Consider the following 21,972-nt stretch of genomic DNA (forward strand, 5'->3'; position numbering starts at 1 on the left):
ATTCGACTGCTTGAACAGAGTAATTTTTTGGTAGTGGTTGTTTTAAGAAAACTTCAGTTTCTGTTACTACTGCAAATCCTGTAGCATTTCTGCCATCAGGGTTTTTTGCTTGACCTGTTGAATAAATATAGTTATTTCTGCATTTTCATAACGTATATCAGTTAAGTCTGGCCTGGGTAAAACACTGATGGTTATTTCTGACATGCAATCATGAGGCTTTCCATCTGTGGGGTAGGTAGCAGTGTGGATGGATTAAGTGTAGCACATCTCTCGACAACAAGGTGTGGCTGTGAAAGAAGAACTGTTATGTAGGAGAGATGTCTGGTAAAGATATTTTGTTAAGTAACCATATCACAGCCACTGCATGAGGTACCTTAAGTGTTAATGGGTGAAATAACACCATTATTGTTGATGCCTGCACTGCCAATGGCTTCTGGCCATTGATTCAAAAGTACGATCTCGTCCCTTTTTCCCCCTTTCAGTGGACACTGGCCCCTAATTACCGCAATTCAGCAGGGGGTCTTTCATTAGGAGTACTGGACTCCCCCGTGCACGGTTTCAGCTCCGACCCTGGAAAGCGGAAAAAACGTTGAGATCTGGTTTGAGGACCCAATTGTTGAGAAAAGTCTCTCAATGAGACTCAGAGTTGCTGGAGTCAGTTAATGCAAATGTTTAATCTTGCAGCAAGTTCAAGAATGTGTGTGTGTATGGGTGTATGTGTGTGAACGTGTGTGAGTTTGTGTGTGTGAGAGTTTAAAGAACCTGTTATCCACAGGCAGGTCTTAACTAGTATGGCACAGGTCCAGCCTGTCTCATCTTTTTTGGAAGGTCCAGCGCTCGGCCGTAACCCTTCTGTCTGTTTGGACTCTCACATACATTCGGTTAATCATAGAAAAATGAGAACAAAACTTTTTAGCCCCTTAAATTCATAAAACAGACATGGTGCAGTTATTTCCATTCTAGAAAATAAGAGTAATCACCACCATTCCTATAAATTCTGGATATTCTAACAATCTGAATCTTTTTTAAATGTTCGATGAAGCCCATTGCTGTTCTGTTTAGAGACTCAGCTGATCATAAACCAAGTTTTGCTCTTGAACCAAGCTTCTAAACTCTTCACCTTTTTCATTTCTCAGTTAGTATTCACTTTAAAACTGATTAAAAGAAAAATTAAATGAATGCCTATCAACAAATGTGGGATCTAAACTCTAGTGCTTTCTCTAAAATAATTTCTTTTCTCAATTCAGAAATGTATGTGTGTAAGTCACAACACCCGTGACACCAAAACGGCTTTCTTTTCTCTCTTTTCTCTACACTCTGCACTGTGAGCACACACACCAAATCAGAAAGGACTGTGGGGACACAAAACCGCTCTCTCTCTTTTTTTTTTGATTGTGTGCCAGGGCGTTGTCTCACGTATTAGATTATGCTTAAGATACGAATGGGTTTATCAGTCACATCAGAATCCATACATACTGATCCTCCAATAATAAAATGGTCGGATCTTATCAAACACACTTTGTTTCTTGTGACAAGTCAGCGAAACAGCGTATACACGTCAAGACACTGAATCAAGTTTGCCACAAGAACTCATAAGTTTGGCAGTATTGCTCTGCCGTCAGCAATCATACACCCATTTTATTTTCATGAGACATGTGCAGGCACCTGTTCATCTACTGTTCTATCACTATGAATTAGTTTATCTATTATCAATAAGGATACTTCTACAACTACTATCAAAGTATGTCCGGACTTCTTATGTTGTCAGTTGCTATATATGAATAAGTGGGTTGCTACTGAAAAGCATTAAGCATGTCACACAGCCCAAACATATAACATTTCAGGACACACCACACAGTTAACAACCACAGTGAAGCGTGTCAAAGCCCAAACATGTAACATTCAACAGGACACTTACACAACACATTCAAATCAAACAGTCAGACAACATACAAGAACATATACCCCAGCCGGCATTGCTCCCTGCCTATTTTCCTACAACTCACTATGTGTGCGCACACCTTTATTCACAAACTCTTCAACTTATACTCTTTTACCGAAGCTGCTACAGCTCGATAAGCCAAATACCCTTAGATCCTATTTCGGTGAATTTGACATCTGCCTTGTATGTAACAGATTAGCGGTTTAGCAGTTTTAATTTAGTTTGAGTGAAGGAATTCATTTTATAGCAAAATCCGAAATCGTGAAGAACTCATGAAAGTAAGCTTATTCTCGGATTCCTGAAACTTTAGATTTGCTCTTTCTTTTACTGCAAAGTACAACGTTGAGCAGCACTAATGAGTTGTTTCTATTTTTGGCAGGCTTTACCTTTGCGGATGAAGCCCTTTCTGTCTGTGCAAAAGAAATCTTGTTACTGTGCAGAGTGACTTCTCTGAGTAGAGTCGCCTTACTTGTTGCGACTGTGCCGATGTTCGAAGCTGGAGTGCAAAGTTGTTGCTTGAATGGTGCTCACTGGAGCGTGTGGTAGTGTAAAGTTATACCATTTAAAAGGGCTGAAGAGTGCTTAGTGCAGCGGGTGGGCGGAGGTGCAAAGTGACACTATGGCCATAAAAAGAACACCGCTACAAGTGCGCATTGTGCCAGGAAGGGCCCTCGGACGTGAACCAGTGGACAGTTATCGCTTCTCGGCCTTTTGGCTAAGATCAAGTGTAACATCTGTTCTTATCAGTTTAATGTCTGATATGTCCTCTATGCGAGGACTACATATTAAATGGATTTTTATCAATAGGAGTTGAAAAAGGAGCTTGCTCCGTTCACTCCAAGCATCGACCCGGTACTGCAGTGCCGCTGGGAACGGTGCGCTCTCCTCTGCTCTTGTGAAAAAGCAAACAGCGGTGCAGGATGGAAGTTTCAGGGAGCCTAAGATGAAACTTTCTTTTAATCTGCTGAGAAAAGAGAGTGAATGCGAAGCAGACTTTAACACGGCTCTGGGAGCGAGCCGAGTGCGGGCTAACCGGGAGAATTGCTTGAAAGAAACGCGACACCGAATGAGCAGTCAGAACAAAGCCTCAATACGGTGTTCCCGTGTTGTTTGTGGCTGCCTTGTCTTTTGCACAGAGTAAAAGACAAGGCAGCCATCAAATAGGGCCCGATTGTTCCTACTTGGTCAGCCGAGGAGCAAGGGGGGGGAGCAAGCATCTCAACCAAGCAAAGCTCACCATGGGGAAGGTGGCTATGCCAACTAGCCTGATGCCCTGCTCCCGCAGTGATGGATAATCGTACACTGGTTTCTCTTCATAATGTACAAGTCCTTCGCCTTTTACTAAAGACTTCCGTGGAGAGCAGCACTAATGAATTGTTTCTATTTTTGGCAGGCTTTACCTTTGCGGGTGAAGCCCTTTCTGTCTGTGCAAAAGAAATCTTGTTACTGTGCAGAGTGACTTCTCTGAGTAGAGTCGCCTTACTTGTTGCGACTGTGCCGATGTTGCTTGAATGGTGCTCGCTGGAGCGTGCGGTAGTGTAAAGTTATACCATTTAAAAGGGTTGAAGAGTGCTCAGTGCAGCGGGTGGGCGGAGGTGCAAAGTGACACTATGGCCATAAAACGAACACCGCTACAAGTGCGCATTGTGCCAGGAAGGGCCCTCGGACGTGAACCAGTGGACAGATATCGCTTCTCGGCCTTTTGGCTAAGATCAAGTGTAGTATCTGTACTTATCAGTTTAATATGTGATATGTCTATGCGAGGACTACATATTAAATGGATTTTTATCAATAGGAGTTGAAAAAGGAGCTTGCTCCGTTCACTCCAAGCATCGACCCGGTACTGCAGTGCCGCTGGGAACGGTGCGCTCTCCTCTGCTCTTGTGAAAAAGCAAACAGCGGTGCAGGATGGAAGTTTCTTTTAATCTGCTGAGAAAAGAGAGTGAATGCGAAGCAGACTTTAACACGGCTCTGGGAGCGAGCCGAGTGCGGGCTAACCAGGAGAATTGCTTGAAAGAAACGCGACACCGAATGAGCGGTCAGAACAAAGCCTCAATACGGTGTTCCTGTGGTGTTTTTATAAAATGCGGTGTAAAAAAAGGTGTGAATGCCCCATAGAAAACTAAAAGGTGGAGCGGAAGTGTTCGGCTGCAAGAAGGTGTGAATGTCCGACTATATTTGGTGAAAAGCAGGTGAAGCAAGGTCTGAATGCCCAACCTTACATCATCAAAAGCGAGATCAGAGGTTTTTGGCTGCAAGAAGGCCATAGTTTGCCAAAAGCGGGTAAGGTGCGAATGATCGGCTAAATATCAACAAAAGTGGGGGCGGAGGTCTTCGGATGCAAGTGGGTGTGAATATCCCACCATACAAGTATGGTGGAGAGGAAGCTGTGAATGGCCGACCATAGTTTGCAAAAAGCGGGTAAGAAAAGGTGCGAATGTCCAACCATACATGATCAAAACAGGGAGCGGAGGTGTTTGGCTGCGACAAGGTGTGAATGTACACCCATAATTAATGAAAAGCGGGCAACAAGTAGGTTCGAATGCCCAACCATACATCAACAAAAGCAGGAGTGGATGTGTTTGGCTACAAGAAGGTTTGAATGTCCGAGCATAGTTTGTAAAAAGCGGGTAAGAAAAGGTGCGAATGCCCCACAAAGTATGATCAAAAGAGGGAGTGGAGGTTTTCGGCTACAAGAAGGTTTGAATGTACGACCATAGTTTGTAAAAAGTGGGTAATAAAAGGTGCGAATGCCCGAACATACACCATCAAAAGAGGGAGCGGAGGTGTTCCGCTGAAAGACGGTGTGAATGTCCGACCATAGTTGGTAAAAAGCGGGTAAGAAAAGGTTCGAATGCCCGAATATATACCATCGAAAGCGGAAGCGGAGGTGTTCGGCTGTAAGAAGTTGTGAACGTCCGACCAAAGTTTGTAAAAAGCAGTTAAGAAAAGGTGCGAATATCCAACCAAACATAATCAAAAGTGGGAGCAGAGCTGTTCAGCTACAAGAAGGTGTGAAAGTCCGACCATGGTTTGTAAAACGCGGGTAAGACAAGGTGCGAATGCCCGACAATGTATGATCAAAAGAGGGAGCGGAGGTGTTCGGCTGCAAGGTCTGAATTTCCAACCATAATTTGTAAACACCGTTGAAGAAAAGCCTCGAAAGCCCGACTATACACCATCAAAAGCGGGAGCAGAGGTGTTCAGCTGCACACAATCAGGTTTTTGCAAATTATGATCTGACATTCACACATGCTTTTGATGATGTATGGTTGGGCATTCGCACCTTTTTTTACCCATTTTTCAGGAATTATGGGTGGACATTCACACCTTCTTGCAGCTGAACACCTCCTCTCCCGCATATGATCATGTGCGGTTTTATATTTGAAAATTTTCTTTCATTTTTTCTAGCAATTATTGATGGACATTCAGACCTTCTTGCAGCTGAACCCCTCTGCTGCCGCTTTTGATGGTGTATAGTCGGGCTTTCGAGCCTTTTCTTCCCCGGTTTTTACAAATTATGGTTGGAAATTCAGACCTTCTTTTAGCCGAAAACCTCCGCTCCCTCTTTTGATCATACATTGTCGGGCATTCGCACCTTTTCTTACCCGCTATTTACAAAAAATGGTCGGCCATTCACACCTTCTTGTAGCCGAACACATTCGCTCCCGCTATTGATTGTGTACAGTCGGGTATTTTAACCAACTACGGTCGGACATTCACACCTTATGGCGGAACACCTCCGCTCCCTCTTTTGATGGTGTATGTTCGGGCATTCGAACCTTTTCTTACCCGCTTTTTACAAACTATGCTCGGACATTCAAACCTTCTTGTAGCCGAACACATCCAGTCCTGCTTTTGATGATGTATGGTTGGGCATTCGCACCTTTTTTTTTACCCATTTTTGAGGAATTATGGGTGGACATTCACACCTTCTTGCAGCTGAACACCTCCTCTCCCACTTATGATCATGTGCGGTTGGATATTCGAAAAAAAATTTTCATGTTTTCTAGCAATTATTGATGGACATTCAGACCTTCTTGCAGCTGAACACCTCCGCTCCCGCTTTTGATGGTGTATAGTTGGGCTTCCGAGCCTTTTCTTCCCCGGTTTTTACAAATTATGGTTGGACATTTAGACCTTCTTGCAGCCGAAAACCTCTGTTCCCTCTTTTGATCATACATTGTCGGGCATTTGCACCTTTTCTTACCCGCTTTTTACCAATTATGGTCGGATATTCACACCTTCTTACAGCGGAAAACCTCCGCTCCCTTTTTTGATCATTTATGGTCTGGCAATACTACCTTTTCTTACCCGTTTTTGAGTAATTATGGCTGGACATTCACACCTTCTTGCAGCGAAACACCTCCGCTCCCTCTTTTGATTGTGTATGTACGGGCATTCGATCCTTTTCTTACCCGCCTTTTACAAACTATGGTCGGACATTCAAACCTTCTTGTGGCCGAACACATCCACTTCTGCTTTTGATGAAGTATAGTTGGGCATTCACACCTTTTCTTACCCATTTTTCAGTAATTATTGGTGGACTTTCACACCTTCTTGTAGCCGAACAACTCCGCTTCCGCTATTGATTGTGTACAGTCGGGTTTTTTAACCTTTTCTTACCCGCTTTTTACCAACTATGGTCGGACATTCGCAGCATCTTACAGCGGAACACCTCCGCTCCCTCTTTTGATGGTGTATGTTCGGGCATTCGAACTTTTTCTTACCCACTTTTCACAAACTATGGTCGGACATTCAAACCTTGTGGCCGAACACATCCACTTCTGCTTTTGATGATGTATAGTTGGGCATTCACACCTTTTCTTACCCATTTTTCAGTAATTATTGGTGGACTTTCACACCTTCTTGTAGCCGAACAACTCCGCTTCCGCTATTGATTGTGTACAGTCGGGTTTTTTTAATCTTTTATTACCCGCTTTTTACCAACTATGGTCGGACATTCGCAGCATCTTACAGCGGAACACCTCCGCTCCCTCTTTTGATGGTGTATGTTCGGGCATTCGAACTTTTTCTTACCCACTTTTTACAAACTATGGTCGGACATTCAAACCTTCTTGTAGCAGAACACATCCACTTCTTCTTTTGATGATGTATGGTTGGGCATTCGCACCTTTTCTTACCCATTTTTGAGGAATTATGGGTGGACATTCACACCTTCTTGCAGCTGAACACCTCTTCTCCCACTTATGATCATGTGCGGTTGGATATTCGAAATTTTTTTTTCATGTTTTCTAGCAATTATTGATGGACATTCAGACCTTCTTGCAGCTGAACACCTCCGCTCCCGCTTTTGATGGTGTATAGTTGGGCTTCGGAGCCTTTTCTTCCCCGGTTTTTACAAATTATGGTTGGACATTTAGACCTTCTTGCAGCCGATAACCTCCGCTCCCTCTTTTGATCATACATTGTCGGGCATTTGCACCTTTTCTTACCCGCTTTTTACCAATTATGGTCGGATATTCACACCTTCTTACAGCGGAAAACCTCCGCTCCCTTTTTTGATCATTTATGGTCTGGCAATACTACCTTTTCTTACCCGTTTTTGAGTAATTATGGCTGGACATTCACAGCTTCTTGCAGCCGAACACCTCTTCTCCCGCTTTTGATGATGAATGGTCCGGCATTCTTACCTTTTCTAACACATTTTTCAGCAATTATTGTCGGTCATTCACACCTTTCTCATCAGCTTTTTGCAAATTATGATCTGACATTCACACCTACTTGCAGCCGAACACCTCGGCTTCCGCTTTTGATGGTGTATATTTTGGCATTCGAACCTTTTCTTACCCGCTTTTTACCAACTATGGTCGGACATTCACACCTTCTTACAGCGGAACACCTCCGCTCCCTCTTTTGATGGTGTATGTTCTGGCATTCGAACCTTTTCTCACCCACTTTTTACAAACTATGCTCGGACATTCACACCTTCTTGCAGCGAAACACCTCCGCTCCCTCTTTTGATTGTGTATGTACGGGCATTCGAACCTTTTCTTACCCGCCTTTTACAAACTATGGTCGGACATTCAAACCTTCTTGTGGCCGAACACATCCACTTCTGCTTTTGATGATGTATAGTTGGGCATTCACACCTTTTCTTACCCATTTTTCAGTAATTATTGGTGGACTTTCACACCTTCTTGTAGCCGAACAACTCCGCTTCCGCTATTGATTGTGTACAGTCGGGTTTTTTAACCTTTTTTTACCCGCTTTTTACCAACTATGGTCGGACATTCGCAGCATCTTACAGCGGAACACCTCCGCTCCCTCTTTTGATGGTGTATGTTCGGGCATTCGAACTTTTTCTTACCCACTTTTTACAAACTATGGTCGGATATTCAAACCTTCTTGTAGCAGAACACATCCACTTCTTCTTTTGATGATGTATGGTTGGGCATTCGCACCTTTTCTTACCCATTTTTCAGGAATTATGGGTGGACATTCACACCTACTTGCAGTCGAACAGCTCTGCTCCCACTTTTGATTATGTTTGGTTGGATATTCGAACCTTTTCTTAACTGCTTTTTACAAACTTTGGTCGGACATTCACAACTTCTTACAGCCGAACACCTCCGCTTCCGTTTTGATGGTACATATTCGGGCATTCGAACCTTTTCTTACCCGCTTTTTACCAACTATGGTCGGACATTCACACCGTCTTTCAGCGGAACACCTCCGCTCCCTCTTTTGATGGTGTATGTTCGGGCATTCGAACCTTTTCTTACCCGCTTTTTACAAACTATGCTCGGACATTCAAACCTTCTTGTAGCCGAACACATCCACTCCTGCTTTTGATGATGTATGGTTGGGCATTCGAACCTACTTGTTGCCCGCTTTTCATTAATTATGGGTGGACATTCACACCTTGTCGCAGCAAAACACCTCCGCTCCCTGTTTTGATCATGTATGGTTGGACATTCGCACCTTTTCTCACCCGCTTTTTGCAAACTATGGTCGGCCATTCACAGCTTCCTCTCCACCATACTTGTATGGTGGGATATTCACACCCACTTGCATCCGAAGACCTCCGCCCCCACTTTTGTTGATATTTAGCCGATCATTCGCACCTTACCCGCTTTTGGCAAACTATGGCCTTCTTGCAGCCAAAAACCTCTTATCTCGCTTTTGATGATGTAAGGTTGGGCATTCAGACCTTGCTTCACCTGCTTTTCACCAAATATAGTCGGACATTCACACCTTCTTGCAGCCGAACACTTCCGCTCCACCTTTTAGTTTTCTATGGGGCATTCACACCTTTTTTTACACCGCATTTTATAAAAACACCACAAGAACACCGTATTGAGATTTTGTTCTGACCGCTCATTCGGTGTCGCGTATCTTTCAAGCAATTCTCCTGGTTAGCCCGCACTCGGCTCGCTACCAGAGCCGTGTTAAAGTCTGCTTTGCATTCACTCTCTTTTCTCAGCAGATTAAAAGAAACTTCCATCCTGCACCGCTGTTTGCTTTTTCACAAGAGCAGAGGAGAGCGCACCGTTCCTTTTTCAAATCCTATTGATAAAAATCCATTTAATATGTAGTCCTTGCATAGACATATCACATATTAAACTGATAAGTACAGATACTACACTTGATCTTAGCCAAAAGGCCGAGAAGCGATATCTGTCCACTGGTTCACGTCCGAGGGCCCTTCCTGGCACAATGCGCACTTGTAGCGGTGTTCGTTTTATGGCCATAGTGTCACTTTGCACCTCCGCCCACCCGCTGCACTGAGCACTCTTCAACCCTTTTAAATGGTATAACTTTACACTACCGCACGCTCCAGCGAGCACCATTCAAGCAACATCGGCACAGTCGCAACAAGTAAGGCGACTCTACTCAGAGAAGTCACTCTGCACAGTAACAAGATTTCTTTTGCACAGACAGAAAGGGCTTCACCCGCAAAGGTAAAGCCTGCCAAAAATAGAAACAATTCATTAGTGCTGCTCTCCACGGAAGTCTTTAGTAAAAGGCGAAAGACTTGTACATTATGAAGAGAAACCAGTGTACGATTATCCATCACTGCGGGAGCAGGGCATCAGGCTAGTTGGCATAGCCACCTTCCCCATGGTGAGCTTTGCTTGGTTGAGACGCTTGCTCCCCCCCTTGCTCCTCGGCTGACCAAGTAGGAACAATCGGGCCCTATTCGATGGCTGCCTTGTCTTTTACTCTGTGCAAAAGACAAGGCAGCCACAAACAACACAGGAACACCGTATTGAGGCTTTGTTCTGACTGCTCATTCGGTGTCGCGTTTCTTTCAAGCAATTGTCCCGGTTAGCCCGCACTCGGCTCGCTCCCAGAGCCGTGTTAAAGTCTGCTTCGCATTCACTCTCTTTTCTCAGCAGATTAAAAGAAACTTCCATCCTGCACCGCTGTTTGCTTTTTCACAAGAGCAGAGGAGAGCGCACCGTTCCCAGCGGCACTGCAGTACCGGGTCGATGCTTGGAGTGAACGGAGCAAGCTCCTTTTTCAACTCCTATTGATAAAAATCCATTTAATATGTAGTCCTCGCATAGAGGACATATCAGACATTAAACTGATAAGAACAGATACTACACTTCATCTTAGCCAAAAGGCCGAGAAGCGATAACTGTCCACTGGTTCACGTCCGAGGGCCCTTCCTGGCAAAATGCGCACTTGTAGCGGTGTTCTTTTTATGGCCATAGTGTCACTTTGCACCTCCGCCCACCCGCTGCACTGAGCACTCTTCAGCCCTTTTAAATGGTATAACTTTACACTACCACACGCTCCAGCGAGCACCATTCAAGCAACAACTTTGCACTCCAGCTTCGAACATCGGCACAGTCGCAACAAGTAAGGCGACTCTACTCAGAGAAGTCACTCTGCACAGTAACAAGATTTCTTTTGCACAGACAGAAAGGGCTTCATCCGCAAAGGTAAAGCCTGCCAAAAATAGAAACAACTCATTAGTGCTGCTCAACGTTGTACTTTGCAGTAAAAGAAAGAGCAAATCTAAAGTTTCAGGAATCCGAGAATAAGCTTACTTTCATGAGTTCTTCACGATTTCGGATTTTGCTATAAAATGAATTCCTTCACTCAAACTAAATTAAAACTGCTAAACCGCTAATCTGTTACATACAAGGCAGATGTCAAATTCACCGAAATAGGATCTAAGGGTATTTGGCCAATCGAGCTGTAGCAGCTTCGGTAAAAGAGTATAAGTTGAAGAGTTTGTGAATAAAGGTGTGCGCACACATAGTGAGTTGTAGGAAAATAGGCAGGGAGCAATGCCGGCTGGGGTATATGTTCTTGTATGTTGTCTGACTGTTTGATTTGAATGTGTTGTGTAAGTGTCCTGTTGAATGTTACATGTTTGGGCTTTGACACGCTTCACTGTGGTTGTTAACTGTGTGGTGTGTCCTGAAATGTTATATGTTTGGGCTGTGTGACATGCTTAATGCTTTTCAGTAGCAACCCACTTATTCATATATAGCAACTGACAACATAAGAAGTCTGGACATACTTTGATAGTAGTTGTAGAAGTATCCTTATTGATAATAGATAAACTAATTCATAGTGATAGAACAGTAGATGAACAGGTGCCTGCACATGTCTCATGAAAATAAAATGGGTGTATGATTGCTGACGGCAGAGCAATACTGCCAAACTTATGAGTTCTTGTGGCAAACTTGATTCAGTGTCTTGACGTGTATACGCTGTTTCGCTGACTTGTCACAAGAAACAAAGTGTGTTTGATAAGATCCGACCATTTTATTACGGGAGGATCAGTATGTATGGATTCTGATGTGACTGATAAACCCATTCGTATCTTAAGCATAATCTAATACGTGAGACAACGCCCTGGCACACATTATGGACTGTCCCCACAGTCCATAATGTAGAAAAGAGAGAAAAAAGCCTTTCTGATTTGGTGTGTGTGCTCACAGTGCAGAGTGTAGAGAAAAGAGAGAAAAGAAAGCCGTTTTGGTGTCACGGGTGTTGTGACTTACACACACACATTTCTGAATTGAGAAAGGAAATTATTTTAGAGAAAGCACTAGAGTTTAGATCCCACATTTGTTGATAGGCATTCATTTAATTTTTCTTTTAATCAGTTTTAAAGTGAATACTAACTGAGAAATGAAAAAGGTGAAGAGTTTAGAAGCTTGGTTCAAGAGCAAAACTTGGTTTATGATCAGCTGAGTCTCTAAACAGAACAGCAAAGGGCTTCATCGAACATTTAAAAAAGATTCAGATTGTTAGAATATCCAGAATTTATAGGAATGGTGGTGATTACTCTTATTTTCTAGAATGGAAATAACTGCACCATGTCTGTTTTATGAATTTAAGGGGCTAAAAAGTTTTGTTCTCGTTTTTCTATGATTAACCGAATGTATGTGAGAGTCCAAACAGACAGAAGGGTTACGGCCGAGCGCTGGACCTTCCAAAAAAGATGAGACAGGCTGGACCTGTGCCATACTAGTTAAGACCTGCCTGTGGATAACAGGTTCTTTAAACTCTCACACACACAAACTCACACACGTTCGCACACATACACCCATACACACACACATTCTTGAACTTGCTGCAAGATTAAACATTTGCATTAACTGACTCCAGCAACTCTGAGTCTCATTGAGAGACTTTTCTCAACAATTGGGTCCTCAAACCAGATCTCAACGTTTTTTCCGCTTTCCAGGGTCGGAGCTGAAACCGTGCACGGGGGAGTCCAGTACTCCTAATGAAAGACCCCCTGCTGAATTGCGGTAATTAGGGGCCAGTGTCCACTGAAAGGGGGAAACAGGGACGAGATCGTACTTTTGAATCAATGGCCAGAAGCCATTGGCAGTGCAGGCATCAACAATAATGGTGTTATTTCACCCATTAACACTTAAGGTACCTCATGCAGTGGCTGTGATATGGTTACTTAACAAAATATCTTTACCAGACATCTCTCCTACATAACAGTTCTTCTTTCACAGCCACACCTTGTTGTCGAGAGATGTGCTACACTTAATCCATCCACACTGCTACCTACCCCACAGATGGAAAGCCTCATGATTGCATGTCAGAAATAACCATCAGTGTTTTACCCAGGCCAGACTTAACTGATATACGTTATGAAAATGCAGAAATAACTATATTTATTCAACAGGTCAAGCAAAAAACCCTGATGGCACAAATGCTACAGGATTTGCAGTAGTAACAGAAACTGAAGTTTTCTTAAAACAACCACTACCAAAAAATTACTCTGTTCAAGCAGTCAAATTGGTAGCTTTAACTGAAGCTTGTAAATTAAATAACAAAAAGGTTGTTAACGTTTACACTGACAGTCAGTATGCCTTCTCAACTGTACATGTGTTAACACAGCATTGGAAAAACAGGTATGTTGACATCCACAGCTAAATGTATAAACTACAAATATTTTAGCATTATTAGATGTTATTCAATTGCCATCTACAATAGACTCGTATGAATGACCGGAAGGAAAACCATACTGCCAAAGAATTTGTTTAAATATGCTGCAGTATTGAGCCACGGACCATGTCATGTCTCAACAGGAGGGATGGAAGCAATAATGAACAAGGTTTTTACAGCATATGGTTTTACTAATTATTGAATTTTTTTTTTTAGAATAAATAAATGAATAAAGTTTTGTCTAGCAGGTCAAATATGTGCAAAATACATTCCACAGGGCAATCTAAGACCAAAACGAAGATAATTCCCTAAGCCAGTGTATCTTTTTCAACATATTTGTTTGGATTTCATTATTTCATTATTGTGTAGATTTCATTGAACTAAATTAATGTTAAGGGAAACGATTCTGCTCAGTGACAACAGAGGTTTTTACCAAATGGTCTGAAATATTTCCATGTGCACAAGCAGATGCACTCTCAGTAGCAAAATCACGCGTAAAATAACTCATTTCTAGATTTGAAATTCCTGAAAAGATCTTCAGTGATAATTTGACACACTTTGTAAACTATGTCATCTCACTGATGGCAAAGAACTTAAAATAGATCTTAGAAACCACTGTGATATAGAAGGTTTCGCTAACACATTGGAATTGTTTTACTATTTACATATGCATGTGCAGTGAAGAATTGCTTGCTGCTGATAAATGCAAAGAAGAACAGCTTACACATAGATGCTCACATATAGGCTGCTGAATGCAATGAAGACCTGCTTATCCAGTAAAGTTCAATGTCAATGTGTAATATTCAATTAGGATTTGCAAAACAGTGAAGTTAAACAATGAATGGGTCCATAGTCGGTATGAGAAGACTACAGGAATATTTACCTGGGTGTACGTTCAAACAGAGATGAGAAAATTGCGATAAATTATTGTTTGTTTGTTTGTTAGTATGTATATGAATGTTATGTGTATAAACTGTGTTGAGTTGTAGTTACTCAGTAGTGTCTCAGTGAAACAACCGACGGGGGAAGCCTTGCGGTGACAACAAAAGCAGTGTTTTACTGATCAGTCAAGTTGCTCCAGTGTACTCCATACAAACTGGTTGGCAACTGATGGGATAGAAAATGGGGAATACTTAAAGCAAACAAGGAATTAGATGGGAAAAATACATGTTTTAACGGGACCCAGACAATATTATATAGATGTCGCCACTGAAGTAAAGAACATTTACGTGGGATGGTGTGAGGGTCCTCGTTTGGCTGACGTTCGCCGATATGCTCGCGAGAAAAGGAGCTGCATTTGGCAACAATGACCATGTATTACGCAGTTGGTGTAAACAGAGGACGAGGCCGAAGTCGAAGACGTGGACGTGTGGGAGAGGAGGTCGAAATGGGCCACGCCAGAGCTATGATCCGAATATTTGTTTTTACTGTGGCCAGACTGGACACTGGAAGAAGGACTGTCCACAGCTAAACAGTGATGAAATTGGGCAAAAGGCTGACTGAGGGTGGGAGGCAGGTTCTGGACGTCACGCGGCAGCGGAGCCTCCACTAATGGGTGATAGCACAAACACACTCACACATTCTTCCTGCTCTGTGTAGTGAAGCAACGCTTGCCGACTGTGATTCACGTAGTAAAGTTTTGCATGCTATTTCCGTCCTAGAGCAAAGATATTTCTCTCAGAATATAGGAACTTATGTTCGTCAGTAGTGACGTCAGGGGAGTTTGATTGTCCTCCAAAGTTAAGTGGAAACCACGTTTACTGTATGTCTGCATCAGGCCAGGTTGTGAAGGAGAAAATGACAATGCCCATTGCGTGTTGTCACTCCCGATGAGCTCTCCTTCAAACACTCATTTTTGTTATCAGAGTTGTGTCCCATTAACCTGATGGGCTGTGATCTCATGTGTAAATTAGGCATTATTTTAACTTCTACACCAGAGGGTGTTAAGGTTATGTTACAGCCTTTTTTCACAGCAGTGCAGTTTGATTCATCGGCACTTACATATGCTTATGAGTGGAAACTTCCCAGCTCTCCTTTTTCACAACAACTAGTGGAAGAAGAAAAAGCGTTAGTTTCACCCCTTTCTGATTTCATGCAACCTACTGATTTGCACTGCACATCACACATTTCTTTGGGGCCTGAGAAGAAGTGAAAAAATATGTGCGCCTACTTTATTGACTCCAGAGCACTTTGATTTTTTTAATGTTTGTGGTACTCGCCCTCACATTTCCTTGGCCAAACGTACACACTGGCAGTGACAAGGTGTGGGAGAGTTTGTTGCTACATGTCAAAAAGAAATGGAGTGGACTGTTTCACCTGCTGATCCAAATTTGATGTTTTCTGAACGATTGTCAGCATACAAAAAAACATTTTTGAGTACAATGCATTGTCAAAGAACTGTGGACTTAATTCCTACCACAGAATCACATTTTGAAGCATGTTTTTTAACTGAAACAGATTTGTCTTCGATACCCATGTTGGCTGAAGTGCCCAATGATCTTTGGGCTAAGAGCAAATATGATGTGGGGTTGATAAAAGGCTGTGAACCAGTAATTGTCACCCCTAAATCAGACTTTTGTCCATGTAAAAAACAATACCCTTTTAAGCCTGAAGCAATTAAAGGGATTAAACCTGTTTTTCAATCTTTTCAGAAAACAGGCGTTATTGTTCCTTTTGAAAATTCACCTGTGCTTACTCCATTGTTTCCTGTTAAAAAGATTAAAGATGCTGGCCAGCCAGATGAATGGCGTTTTGTACAGGACCTCCAAGCGGTGAATGCTGCAGTTCAGCCACATGCTCCTACTGTGCCCAACCCACACACTATTTTGTCTCAAATTACATCAGATGCACAGTTTTTCTCAGTGGTTGACTTGTCGCCAGTGCACCCTCATAGCCCATTTTGGTTTGCTTTTTAGTTTGAAGGGAGATCTTGGACTTTTACCCGGTTATGCCAGGGGTACTGTGAAAGTCCCACTATTTACAATGCTGCCCTCAAAGCTAGTCTGGATTAACTTCAATCAACCACAGGCTCTGCTCTTTTGCAGTATGCGGATGACATCCTTTTATGTGGTCCATCTAAACAACAGTGTGAAAAAGACAGTGAATCTGTTGAAACATCTTCCTTCTTATGGCCATAAAGCCAGCCTTTCTAAGTTACAGTTTGTACAGGACGAAGTCACCTTTTTGGGTCATGTGATTTCTAAGGATGGGCGCTCACTTTCTCCTAAACATGTTGCTGCAGGGCTGCGCGGTGGTGTGGTGGTTAGCACTGTCACCTCACAGCAAGAGGGTTCCAGGTTCGATCCCTGCCTGGGGCCTTTCTGTGTGGAGTTTGCATGTTCTCCCCGTGTATGCGTGGGTTCTCTCCAGGTACTCTGGCTTCCTCCCACCATCCAAAAACATGCATGTCAGGTTAATTGTTGACTCCAAATTGTCCGTAGTGAGTGTGAGTATGCATGGTTGTTTGTCTCGTTTGTCTCTATGTGGCCCTGCGATGGACTGGCGACCTGTCCAGGGTGTACCCCGCCTTTCGCCTTTCGATGACTGCTGGGATAGGCTCCAGCCCACCCGCTACCCGATTAACGGACTGTCGGTATAGAAAATGGATGCAGTTCAGATCATTCCTAAACCGGTTACTAAAAAACAGCTTATGTCATTCTTAGGTATAACATCTTACTGCAGGAACTTTATTCCTAACTACTCTTTTCTCGAAGCTCTCTTAGGTGCTCTTATCCATGGTAAAGGCAGCTGCAGTTCTGACATGCAGCTCCAGTCAGCTGATCGTGTTCCATGGACTCCTGAGGCTGAATCAGCCTTTAGTCAGCTTAAGCTGGCTCTTCAAACAGCACCAACACTTGGCATTCCAGATCCTCATAAACCTTTCATACAGGCAGTTGATGAGAAGCATGGTTGTATGACATCTGTTCTTATGCAGGAACATGGGGCAGGCAAAGGCCAGTGGCTCATTTCTCAGCAAAACTGGACTCTGTGGCTGCAGGCCTGCCTGGTTGTCTTCGTGCTGTTGCAGCTGCAGAGAAAGCTGTCCTGGCCTCCCAAGATATTGTGGGCTACGCTAATTTGACTGTTTTGGTTCCTCATGCTGTTGCCATTATTCTTCTCGAGCAGAAAACTTCACATCTTTCAACTGCTTGTTGGCTCAGATACACCTCTGTGCTCCGTGATATGCCAAATGTCACTGTTAAACGTTGTACTGTTCTGAATCCTGCTACTTTGCTTCCGACTCCTGAGGATGGGGAGCCTCATGACTGTGAAGCTGTTTTGGAACAAGTTTGTACACCCCGACCTGATCTTTTAGAGACTCCTCTTCCAAACTCTGACATGATTCTTTTTGTAGATGGATCAGCTTTGCGTGATCCAGCCACAGGTACTAACTGTGTTTGGTTTGCAGTATGTTCTTCACATGACACTTTGTTGTCTGGTTCTCTTCCTAAACATTTCTCTGCTCAAACTACTGAGCTTATTGCACTTACTGAAGCTTGTAAGTTGGCAGCTGGTAAGTCTGTCACTATTTACACAGATTCCAGATATGCTTTTGGTGTTGTTCATGACTTTGGTGCGCTGTGGAAACACAGGCATTTCCTTAAATCAGATGGTAAAACTATTCTGAACTCCAAGCAGGTTTCTGATCTTCTTGATGCGATCCTTTTGCCTACAGCAATCTCGGTCTGTAAGTGTACGGCTCACACTAACTCAGACGATCCTGTTGCTTGTGGCAATACCAGAGCTGATGCTGCAGCTAAGCAAGCAGCTAATTTTTTTCCTGTTTTCGCTTCCCTCTCTTTGCAGGCAGAAGACTCCCTCACAGATCTCCATGCTTTGCAAACTTTTGCCTCTGCAGATGAAATTTGGTCCTCTGGACGCATTTGGTCCTCTGTGGGTGCAACTCATACGGATGGTGTTTGGATGGGACCTGATGGTAAACCCTGTCTACCTAAACATTTTTTTCCTCATTTTTCAAAATTGACACATGGGTTGAACCATGTGTCAAAAGGGGGGATGCTGAATGCACTCACTGCTCAGTGGTTCACAAAAGGGTTCAGTTCATATGCGCAAAAATACTGTCAGTCATGTATGGTTTGTGCCACACATAATGTAGGAAAGGCATTACACACATCGCAAGTTGCACACCCTCCACCAGAGAAACCTTTTGAACATTTGATGATGGATTTTGTTGAACTCACACCAGCTGAAGGAAAGAAATATGCACTAGTAATAGTGGACGTGTTTAGTAAATGGGTTGAAGTTTTCCCTGCAAAACATGCAAACAGTAATGCAGTGACTAAAGCACTGCTAAACAGAAATCATTCCTAGATGGGGCATTCCAGAGAAGATCAGCAGTGATAATGGCACACATTTTGTAAACACTGCATTGACTGAGGTTGGTAAATTCCTGGGAATAACCTTGCGCACACATTGTGCTTATCATCCACAGAGTGGAGGTGCTGTGGAAAGAGAAAATGGTACATTAAAGTCCAAGTTAGCCAAATGTTGTGAAGAAACAGGTCTGCCATGGACAAAAGCATTACCTATTGTGCTTATCTACATGAGAATGAGAATCAGAGCTCAAGTGAATCTCAGCCCATTTGAAATTTTATTTGGCAGACCTCCTAACCTGGGATTGGGACCTGTAACCAGACCCCTCCCTTCCACAACTGTTTGTGATGATGCTATGTTGTCTTACTGTCGAAACCTTTCCACTGTTCTATCTCAAGTTTCACAGGCAGTAAAAGCAGCCCTTCCAGCCACAGAAAACACACCACTCCAACCAGATGACAGGTGGTGAAGGAACTTCGCAGGAAACATTGGAAGTCCAAACGTTGGCAAGGCCCGTTCCAGGTGCTACTGGTCACTCACACAGCTGTTAAAGTTGCAGAGAGAGCAACCTGGATTCATGCCAGTCACTGTAAGAAGGTACCAGAACCAGTAGATGACTTCCACCCTGACATACATCAGCCTAACCAACACGCCCGGAAGGACAAAGATAAGAGTCAGCAGTAAAAGCTGTACTCCACCGGTGTGTTAAGTGCTAGTAACCTCTGACCCCGAAGATTGAAACATCCTTACTGAGACCAGCGATGAAGATGATCATACACATGCTGTGAACCATGGAAGAAACTGTTTGTTGTTTGTATTTTCTTATTTGTAACCAGCATGTGCACATTGTATCTTGATTTCACAGGAAGCAATAATACAGGGCTGCTGTATTTCCCCACGACCCGAGAGACCACCAGACGCCCGAAGCCACACAGCCCCCCCCAGCACAAACCCAACCGCCCAGAGCGACGGGACAGCAACCCACCACCACCACTATGTGATCAAGCTAATCAGAAGGGACCAGAGAGAATGAAATTCAGCCAATTGATGTTTTGAGGAAGCAAACATTGTTTCCATGCTAATATAATCTAAAAGAAAATTTCTAAACTGGTTAATACACAGATTGTTCTTCGCTTTCCAGTTCATGAGAATAGTTTTCTTTGCTATACATAACACTGTGAGGATCATGTGTGCTAAGCTAAATTCCACATTGATGTTGTCTAAGTCACCCAGTATGCACAGTGTGGGGCATGCAGGAATGCTACACTTTAGTCATGTTGATAGGTCCGCAAAGACTTCAAGCCAGAACCTCTGGACAGGCGCACAAAACCACAAAGCGTGTGCATAATCATCAGGTGTGTTATCTGTGCAATGTGAGCAGATGTTTGAGTGTGTTAGACCCATCCTGAACATCCTTTGTCCTGTATAGTGTGTTCTATGAATAATTTTGTATTGTATGAGCTGTAAATTAGGATTTCGAGTCATTCTGAAGGTGTTCAAACATATATGTGGCCAGAAGCTATGACTAGAACTGATGGATAAATCTGCCTCCCATTTTGAGGACGGTAGAGACATTGTGTCATCTATCTTAGACAATAATTTATATATTTTTGATAGTAGTTTTGGGGTGCAGATGCTTAGAAATTCTACTACCCTAATCGGGAGTTGTAAGTCTGGTTGGTGGAGGATATATTTCTTTGTTATTATAGACTTAAGTTGTTGATATTCTAGGAATTTATTGCTGCCTATCTCATGTTGTGATATGAGCTCATCAAATGAAATAAAATGTCCATTTTGGATTATATGTTCCAGATGTTTGATTCCTTTGATCTTCCACAGAGTAAAGTTTAGCATTTTTTTGTTTTGCAGGATGTCAGGATTGTTCCAGATGGGTGTAAGCTTACACGGGACAAGTGAAGACTTTGTTATTTTAAGAAATTCCTACCAGGCTGTCAGAGAGGTGCTGATGTTAATGCTTTTGAAACATTTGTGATTTTTTACGTTTTGACTAATAAGTGGCAGGTCAGAGATTTCCAGATTATCACACAATGCTTGTTCTATATTTATCCATGGTTCATCTATTGGGCTAGGTTTAAACCATTTTGATATATACTGTAACCTATTGGCTAAGGAATAGTGCTGAAAATTAGGTAAATCTAATCCACCACTGTCCTTGGTCTTCTGTAGGGTTTTTAAACTAATACGTGGTGGTTTGTTTTTCCACAGAAATTTGGAGATGCATGAACCTAGTGACTTAAACCAAGTAGCAGATGGTTTTATGGGGATCATTGAGAACAAATAGTTAACTTTTGGTAGTATCATCATTTTAATGGTTGTAACTCTCCCCATAAGTGATATAGGTAAGGACTTCAAACGAGAGAGATCGTCCTCTACTGTCTTTAATAATTGCACATAATTTAGCTTTGTTAGCCCTGAGAGCCTGGAGGAAATGTTTATGCCTAAATATCTAATATTTCCTGACTGTAAAGTGATCGAAGGTATATTCTGGTCCCTATAGTTAATGGGCAGAACTGTGGTCTTAGACCAATTGATAGAGTAGTCAGAAAGTGCTGAGAATTTATTTATGAGTGTGATCGTGTGAGTGAGAGACGTCTGTGAGTTCTGAAGGAAAAGTAATACATCATCAGCATAAAGACTTATTTTATGCTCAATATTTTGGGGTTGGATGCCTTTAATATTTCTATCTTGTCTGATAGCAGCTGCTAAAGGTTCGATGAAAATAGCAAAAAGTGAGGGCGAAAGTGGGCAACCCTGTCTTGTACCTCTCTGCAGACTGAAGCTTGGAGAAGTTTGATCATTTGTCCTGACACTTGCACTTGGGGAGTCAGTTATTTTCTTTTGAGGAGATAAGAGGCTTTAATAATAATATCTTGCAAGAGAGAACAACACAGTACAGAATACAGAGTTGCTCTGACCACTGAAGCAAAAACACACAGTTATATTGCCCACTCATCACGTCATCTGTTTTTGGGTATAATTGATTGTTCTTCTAACTTTCCTCCCCAACCATTAGTTGAGGTTACCCAGACACACTCGTAAATACCAGCCTAACCCTGTCCCCCCTAAAGTGCAGCTATCTCATAATAACAAGCCCACCATTGTAAAGAGGAATTTAAGAAAACAGGGCAGGGTGGTACCTTGCAGCTCGGTCATTTGCAGGTTATACACAGTAACACTCAATACAATGCATATAAGAATTATTTTCCATTACATTCCTCCCTTTTGATTATAATAATACCATTATATTAATCAACCCAAAAGAAACAAGGAAAATAATA

At 42.7% G+C, this 21,972-nt stretch overlaps 6 non-coding genes across 6 annotated transcripts; 3 read left to right on the forward strand and 3 right to left on the reverse strand.

Annotated features, from left to right (window-relative positions):
* The first annotated feature begins 2,637 nt into the window (after positions 1–2,637).
* Positions 2,638–2,828, forward strand: LOC140285582 (U2 spliceosomal RNA). Its single transcript, XR_011910594.1, has one exon. It is a non-coding gene; the product is annotated as a U2 spliceosomal RNA (small nuclear RNA).
* Positions 2,829–3,239: 411 nt separating this feature from the next.
* Positions 3,240–3,353, forward strand: LOC140285533 (U5 spliceosomal RNA). Its single transcript, XR_011910550.1, has one exon. It is a non-coding gene; the product is annotated as a U5 spliceosomal RNA (small nuclear RNA).
* Positions 3,354–3,628: 275 nt separating this feature from the next.
* LOC140285543 (U2 spliceosomal RNA) lies at positions 3,629–3,816 on the forward strand. The gene has a single exon (XR_011910559.1). It is a non-coding gene; the product is annotated as a U2 spliceosomal RNA (small nuclear RNA).
* A 5,579-nt stretch (positions 3,817–9,395) lies between these two features.
* LOC140285566 (U2 spliceosomal RNA) lies at positions 9,396–9,581 on the reverse strand. Its single transcript, XR_011910580.1, has one exon. It is a non-coding gene; the product is annotated as a U2 spliceosomal RNA (small nuclear RNA).
* Positions 9,582–9,856: 275 nt separating this feature from the next.
* LOC140285530 (U5 spliceosomal RNA) lies at positions 9,857–9,970 on the reverse strand. The gene has a single exon (XR_011910547.1). It is a non-coding gene; the product is annotated as a U5 spliceosomal RNA (small nuclear RNA).
* Positions 9,971–10,357: 387 nt separating this feature from the next.
* LOC140285557 (U2 spliceosomal RNA) lies at positions 10,358–10,548 on the reverse strand. The gene has a single exon (XR_011910572.1). It is a non-coding gene; the product is annotated as a U2 spliceosomal RNA (small nuclear RNA).
* Between the last annotated feature and the right edge of the window lie 11,424 nt (positions 10,549–21,972).

Source organism: Leuresthes tenuis, unplaced genomic scaffold, assembly GCF_036924035.1.
Source record: "Leuresthes tenuis unplaced genomic scaffold, fLeuTen1.0.hap1 SCAF_47, whole genome shotgun sequence".
Classification (NCBI taxonomy): domain Eukaryota; kingdom Metazoa; phylum Chordata; class Actinopteri; order Atheriniformes; family Atherinopsidae; genus Leuresthes; species Leuresthes tenuis.